Genomic DNA, 7,991 nt, shown 5'->3' on the forward strand with positions numbered 1-7,991 from the left:
CCCAGTAAGTATTGTATCGTATTATTATGGCATTAGTTATAGTCTAACACCGATGAGAAAATCAGGATTGTATGATTACCACCCGTGCCAATGGGAAAAGCTCTACCATCCTAATTTGGTAAACTAAACTGTGTGGACCAACAGTTTAGCCATAGTAATATACTTGATATTAGTAGCATCTCACCAAACTGAGGTGTAACCTCAGAATATGTGCTCCCAGATAGTATGACCAATTGACATCTGTGAAAAGGCAAACTCTGAGAAAACGTTTATTTCTTAAGTGGATAGAATCTTAAAATTTAGAATGTGTTCTAAATGCTGACAGTCATGACAGTGTGTTTCTATCATTGAAATAGACTTTAATGACTTTTCCCACAGAAATAAACAGAGGATATGAAGAAAGAGTATATGAACAAAAGATTACAGGTGTTTGATCTAGTGGAGTGTAGGAAAGTATGTTTCTTTTTCTAGGGTGTTCATGAGAAAGGGCCAACAAACCACAGAAAGTAAAATATGTCAGTCAGAGTTGAATACACCCCTGAGGAAAGCTGATTGAAATTGATCACTTTACCATCACGAGTATAATTTACATGTTCTAAATTGATAACTAGTGACAACATGATTTGGTTGGTAAAATGTGACTGAGTTGAGACATAGCTCATGTCATATACTATGCATTACACAATAGTCCCCAATCTCCAGCCCACCTACTAATCTGACTTCAGGGCAGTGTGGAAATATTCCCGAATTCCAATCCTGAATCCATTACTTAAGATCTATGTGATCTGGAACAAGTTTTTAATTTTGCTTTGCCTCCTTTTCTTCACTAGTTTAGTGGATGCAGTAACAATACTTATTTTGTAAGGTTGGGTGATTATTATTAAATTGTTTCAAACAATAATTGTAGCATAATAGGCAAACGTTACAAGTTGACTCTTAAGCAACATAGGTTTGAACTGGGTTCACTTAAACACAGATAACTTTTTCAATAAATATTTTGGAAAATATAGTACAGTATTTTAAGTGTACTTTCTTTTCCTTATGATTTTCTTAATGACCTTTTCTGTTTTTTTAGCTTAATTTATTACAAGAATACAGTGTATAGTACATATAACATACAAAATATATATTAATCGACTTTGTGTTAACAGTAATGATCTAGTCAACATTTGGCTATTTGTAGTCATTTGTGGGAATCAAGAGTTAAATGTGAATTTTCAACTGTGTGGGAGGACTGGCACTTCAAGTCCTGGCATTGTTCAAGAATTGCTTACTCTTAGTATATATTACATTATATATAATAGTATACATTTTAAATAACCACAATAATTAAAACTTTCTATAGTTACATGTTACTTAGGGCAGGGATACTTGCTGAGAAATGCATTCTTAGGTGGGTTTGTTGTGCAAACTTTATAGAATGTATTTACGCACCCCTATTGTAGATGGTATAATCTACTACACACCTAGGCTATATGGCATAGCCTATATGCTGCTTATGATATCATATATGCAATCTGCTGTTAACTAAAGCATTACCCTGTCATGAACTACCCATTCTTCCTGTCTTCCATAAAATTTGTCCTGACTTCTCTGATCTAAAACAGTTTTCTTCCTGAATTTTTCACAGCATGCAAAGGCTATTCCATACAGTGTGCTTCATATTATTGTGTATTTATAAACTAAGTATTTCCATTCTAAAATAATATCCATTGCTTTTCTTAATTTCATTTTCTTTATACATCCAATCACATTTTTATTTGGCTTACAAAATGGATATTTCAACAGGTGAACATTTCTCCCTAGTACAGTTGACAAAACTACAAAATATCTTCAACAGATAATACCACATTTCTTTGTGCCATTTTAAGAAAGAGGAGCACAATAAGATTTATCCATTTATCCATGTTTCATTTATCCATTTATCCCTCATTACATTGTTCACTTTCACACTTCTGATTTCCTTCCTTCTTTTTTCGCTGAATAATTGGTTAGTCAATCTTTACCTCTCAAATTTTCTCAATAATTATTTTCTCAGTTTTGGAATTTCAATTAGGTAGTAAGATTTTTCTAAAACTTGTTTAGAATTTGTTTCTCCTGTCTTTATTTCTCATTTAATAAAAAACAAGTTTCTTCTCAATAGCAAGATAAATTTCCCATGGTAATTCCCTCTTCCTAGGATGCTCTTTGCTATACCTCCTAGATGTTTATTGCAAAGTAACATCCATTTTTAAAAAGAAAGAAAGACAAGCACGATTAATGTAGAAGTTGGAATGAATCATTCGGGTTTCACAGAGGGAATTGGAAGTAACTCCACTCTAGCATACTTAGCATACTGTCTAAGAGGGGACCGCCTAATGCAATCTGTGAGACAATTTTCCTAACTCTGATGATAATACATGCTTGTTTTTAAAAAATAAGGAAAGCTAATAAAAGCATCAAGTGTGAACACAGCTTATTTACTTTTCTTCTATGAGACAATTTTCCTAACTCTGATGATAATACATGCTCATTACAAAAAAATAAGGAAAGCTAATAAAAGCATCAAGTGTGAACACAGCTTATTTACTTTTCTTCTATGTAAAGATAGCTACAATTAACAATTTACAGTCCAGATTTATGAAGAGAGGTAACTAATTTCTATGCAAACACCTCAGAACCTTGCTTTTTACTGAAACTATATCTTATAATTGTATATTTTTGTTAATGAATATTTTTTGAATATAAGAATTTTTTGTGGTTAAGTAATATTTTCTTATGGGGTGATCATATATGTGTTAAATTATTTACTCTATGTTGAAAACATGCAGATGTTCTTATTAATAAATAATACTTGTTGCATAAATACTTTTCAAATTTAACTGTCACTTATTTAACTATTGTTTTTCTGTCCCAGACAAGTTCTGGTTTATAAATCTGAAGACCTAAAACATTTTTTTTCAGCCTCCTCTGGACAATGATTTCCTGTTATATTCTGCCAACTGGGGGCACTGGTGGGAGGTTAGAAGAGAAAAGAAGAGAAAAGTTTATTGTGACAGTTGCTGACAATTATACTAATGGCAATAATAATGGGCAAGTAGAGAAGAAGTGGTATATTTTTGGTGGCAACAGCCCTGGACAAAGTAGCTTCTTTAATGAGCATTACTGAATGAATTAATCAATCAATAAGTCAATGCCATGGAGTCCTCCGTATGAGGAATTCCAAAATTTAAGTACATTGGTTCTGGAAAGCAACTCACAAAAAATTTACCCCACGGGACCAGCAGTTAGCATAATGGCTATGTCGCTGGACTCCCACGTAGTCGACTACAGATTGCATCCCGGACCCGGTGGCTTAAAACTCACGCCTGGCGCGTGTGTGTGCGTGCCCAAGATCCCGAGAGGAGAATTGAGGAGAAGGGATTGCGGTGTGGTCATCCCCCCTGGGGGGTGATTTCTCGCTTTCTGTCTCTCTGCCTCTGTCTGTCTGTCTGGGAAGCACACGCGCCCTTTAGAAAAAAAAAACTCAAAAAAAAATTTAGCCCACACCTTTTTTAATGTATAAGAAAACCACTCACAAGAAAGGGAATGATTCTCTACCATTTTGAAGAATAAGTTTGTGTAAATAGTCTATCATAATTATCATATATGTTGAAAGACTGCATTAGTATTATTGTTCAATTTTACACATTCAACTGATAGGCATGGTAGAGAAAACGACCTTTATATTTCAAGATCCTCAAACACTGACCTTCAAAAACAAAAATTATAAATTAAAAATTCATGAAAGACACAGCTGTGGGAAAAAAGTAAAAGCCTATGAAATAGGTTATAACAAATATATAAAATGCAGGAAATTTACTCATATTCACAAAATCTACATTTTAAAAGTAACAGTTCATATAAAATATACTATAAGTGCTCTAAGAGTTTATGTCCAAATCATCAGTGTTTATTAAATATATTTAATGTTACCTGTGATTAAATAAATAGATCCTGGCCTAACATGTCATAAAAGATGACAAAAGGACTTAATGCAAATAGTACAATTTCATTAAATGATGACGATAATTTAGTATGTAACTTAGTATCTCCCTGTGAACTACCATTCATAAGAAACCATCATTAATTTTAAAATTTCTGGGTAATGAATAGTTTTCAACACAAATGCATAAAATCTTTCTCTTACATTATATAATGAAAGAACCTGATTCTGGTATTGCTAAGATTACTTCTTCCTCACAGACTGGTGCTGCAAAAAAGGAAGAGTTGTTTTTAAATTTTGAAATTGAGCCAGTCTTATAGCATAGCAGTTAAGTAACATGCAGAAGAAGTCAGGTCCAATGTGGCCCACATGGGTTCAAGCCCCATCCCCAGAGTCTGAATGTCAGGCTTGCAAACGTGCCCAGGATCCTGATGGGATAGAGAATTAGAGAAAAAGATTGTGGTATGAACAAACCCTATTGGAGGGTTCTCTCACTCATATATGCATGAATGTTTTCTGGCATGAAGAAGGAAGAGGAGGAGAAGTAGATGAAGAAGAAGAACTTTGAACCTGTTGTTGTTTTGTTATTCTACACAAGCAATCAACCATACTGTAAGAGGAACAAGCTATTAAGCTTAAACATTTGTAAGCTTAGGTAAGGATTATCAGAAAGATCAACAACAAAATATTGTACAAAAGCATCAAACTATGAACATTTTTATTGGGTTTTATGGTAAATAATATACACTTCCTATTGACTATAATTAAGACATCTTTCAGGCTGGCCATCTAAACATACCCGGATTGGCTTCTGGGAAAGAAATTGAAATTAAAATGCACCTAGCCACTGTGCAGTTCCATGCAAACGCCTAAGTCATTGTAATTGTACTTACATATTCTAAGAATCACTAAAACCAAATATGAGACTAAATGTCACAAATAAACTCTTCCTAAACTGTAGTGTGATTAACAAAATTATCATGAGAACCCCTTATAGGAACTTCAGCAACAGGAAGTCTGATTCAGTTCAGAAAGTAGGCATAAAATCTGCATTCACAAGTACCATAGCTTAATTAGAAAGGACATCCATGAGGCACAAAAGAGAAACCATACATAGTATTTAACTATATCATATTCGTAATTCCTCACATACTCATTCTTTCTGTCAATATTGAATTGTCAGGAACTAACTTACAGAGTTCCGACTACTTGAGGATTGAGTTTCACCAAGTAGAAATGATCATAGGAGCTCTATTCTGAAACTGTTCTTGTCAACAGAGGTTCCAACTGCAAGGCTCAAAGAATATCAAGAGGAATGATATCCTCCAATTCCTCTTGATGCATACAGTGTCCTCTCACCAGTGAGAGTACTGAATCTAAACGCTCACTAGTAAATGTTTTGAACCTAAACAAATGGACCTGAGACATGGGTTGTAAATTATACCAAGATAATGGAAGCCTAGTTGCTAGGGGACAAAGAAGGAAATTCATGTCCACAAAATATGTTTTGTGAGTATATTTTAGTACACAAAGATTTTATAAGGTAGTATAAAGAATTGATGAACAGAGTTCTCTAGAAATAGTCCTACTTACCAGAACAAATGTTCCACACTGAACAGGATTTCTACACCCTTTCTAAAGAACTGAAGATTTCTACTGTTTCTGAAGACTGTTTAACTGGTCACAGGAGACCTTGGTATAAAAAACAAGAAGAGAAATACATTCTGATCTCCCTGGATGAAGAAAAGCTCCACTGTTCATAAACCATGAAGTCTTCATCATTACCTTGCCTGAAGGGGATCATAGAGCTGTTTTCCAGCCAACAATGTTTTCATAGCATGTCTTCCATTTTGCAATAATCAGCAGTTCAAGTTATTTTTGAAATATCTCTTTATATGCCATTGTAATATTGGTACTATGCAAATCTCCCAACAGGGTATAAAAATGCTGCATATGTGCATGTTAGAATGTTGTCATAGAGCAGAAAGAGAAGACATTTCCATAATATGCTGAGAGATGAAAATTTTACAGTAATCTGTCGGAAGTTATCTGCTTTCAAGTTTAAAATATGAAGAAAATATAACGTGCTCTCTAAAAAAATTGTAATAATGAAAAGAATAAAAACCCTAGTCCCTATACTTAGCCCAATTCACAGACCAGTGTATTTCATTCAGTCTTTTTTTGACTCCTCTTTCCCAGATGCAGAAAGAAAATAGGTAACCTCAAATACTTTTTTTTTTGGAGAGGTTTTTGCTACAGGGCCGTGCACTTGCCAAAAAGACAGAGAGAGTGAAAGCAAGAAATCACCCCCAGGGGAGATGGTCATGCCACAATCCCTTCTCCTCCTTTCTCCTCTCCGGATCTTGGGCGCGCACACACACGCACCTGGCGTGAGTTTAAGCCACTGGGTCTGGGACTCAAACCGTGGGCGACTACCTTGGGAGTCCAGCGACATAGCCATTACGCTAACTGCTGGTCCCACTTCAAATACTTTTAATGTGGACTATAAGAGCAACACCATTTCTGGTATCACTGGAAGTAATTTGAAAATGGCGGCTTCCTGGCAGAACGGGCTGGCTGCCAGGACTGGGAAAAGTGAATTTCGGTATCAGAAGTCAATGGGAGAGAACCGAGATGAATCAGAGCTACTTCCTGTTCCTGATGGTTGGAAGGAACCAGCCTTTTCCAAAGAAGACAGTCCCAGAGGACTCTTGGAGGAGAGCAGTTTTGCAACCTTGTTTCCAAAGTATAGAGAGGCTTACTTGAATGTTGGCCTTTGGTGCAGAAAGCATTGAATGAAGACCATGTTAAAGCAACCTTGGACCTGATCGAGGGCAGCATGACTGTTTATACTACGAAGACTTTTGATCCGTACATCATCATTAGGGCCAGAGACTTAATAAAACTGTTAGCAAGGAGTGTTTCATTTGAACAGGCAGTACGAATTCTTCAGGATGACATTGCATGTAACATCATCAAAATAGGTTCTTTGGTGAGAAATAAAGAACAATTTGTAAAAGGAAGACAACTGGCTTCTAGGTCTCAAAGGATCTACATTGAAGGTATTGGAACTCTTAACAAACTGTTACATTATGGTTCAAGGAAACACAGTTTCAGCCATCGGACCTTTTAGTGGATTAAAGGAGGTTCGAAAAGTAGTCCTAGATACTATGAAGAATATTCATCCAATTTATAACATTAAAACCTTAATGATTAAATGAGAGTTGGCAAAAGATTCTTAATTACAATCACAAAGTTGGGAAAGATTTTTGCCACATTTCAAACACAAAAATGTGAATAAATGCAAGGAAACAAAGAAAAAAACTGTGAAGAAAGAGTATACGCCATTTCCACCACCGCAGCCAGAAAATCAGATTGATAAAGAGTTGGCTAGTGGTGAATACTTTCTTGAAAGCCAATCAGAAGAAGCGACAGAAGATGGAAGCAATAAAGGCTAAACAAGCAGAAGTTCTCAGTAAGAGACAAGAGGAAAGAAACAAAGCTTTTATTCCACCTAAAGAAAAATCAGTAGTGAAACCTAAGGAAGCTTCTACTGATACCAAAATTGATGTGATTGCCATCAAGGAGAAAGTTAAGAAAGCAAAAAATAAGAAAATGGGAGCTCTTACAACTGTTGTTGTTGTTGTTTGTTCATAAAGCAGTGTTCTTTATAAATTATTCTATTTTATATTTTTTTGAAAAAAATATACAAATTTGTACACAGAAATCTCTCTGTGTACAAATTACACCTTGCGTACATTAATTACAGCTAATCAGTTCTAGATAGATTTTGCCTTAGCAAGAATTTAGGAATTATTTTTTAGATTTTTTTTATATGTAGATCTTTACAGTGTGACTGTTATCTGTTAAATCCAATGTCTGATGCCATTTATTATGTTTTAGCATTTGGTTTTGAGGAAAATAAATGCATGTTTTAGCATTAGCATATTTTCCAGTGTTAAAAAATACTTTTATGTAAAATATTTTAATAGTATTGTCCAGCAATTCTCTCATTTAAGTCAAAAAT

At 34.8% G+C, this 7,991-nt stretch overlaps 1 pseudogene; it reads left to right on the top strand.

Annotated features, from left to right (window-relative positions):
• The first annotated feature begins 6,513 nt into the window (after window positions 1–6,513).
• LOC102489635 (KRR1 small subunit processome component homolog pseudogene) lies at window positions 6,514–7,621 on the top strand (annotated as a pseudogene).
• Window positions 7,622–7,991: the final 370 nt, after the last annotated feature.

The sequence above is a fragment of the Tupaia chinensis genome, unplaced genomic scaffold (genome assembly GCF_000334495.1).
Source record: "Tupaia chinensis unplaced genomic scaffold, TupChi_1.0 Scaffold000317_1, whole genome shotgun sequence".
In the NCBI taxonomy this organism is placed as follows: domain Eukaryota; kingdom Metazoa; phylum Chordata; class Mammalia; order Scandentia; family Tupaiidae; genus Tupaia; species Tupaia belangeri.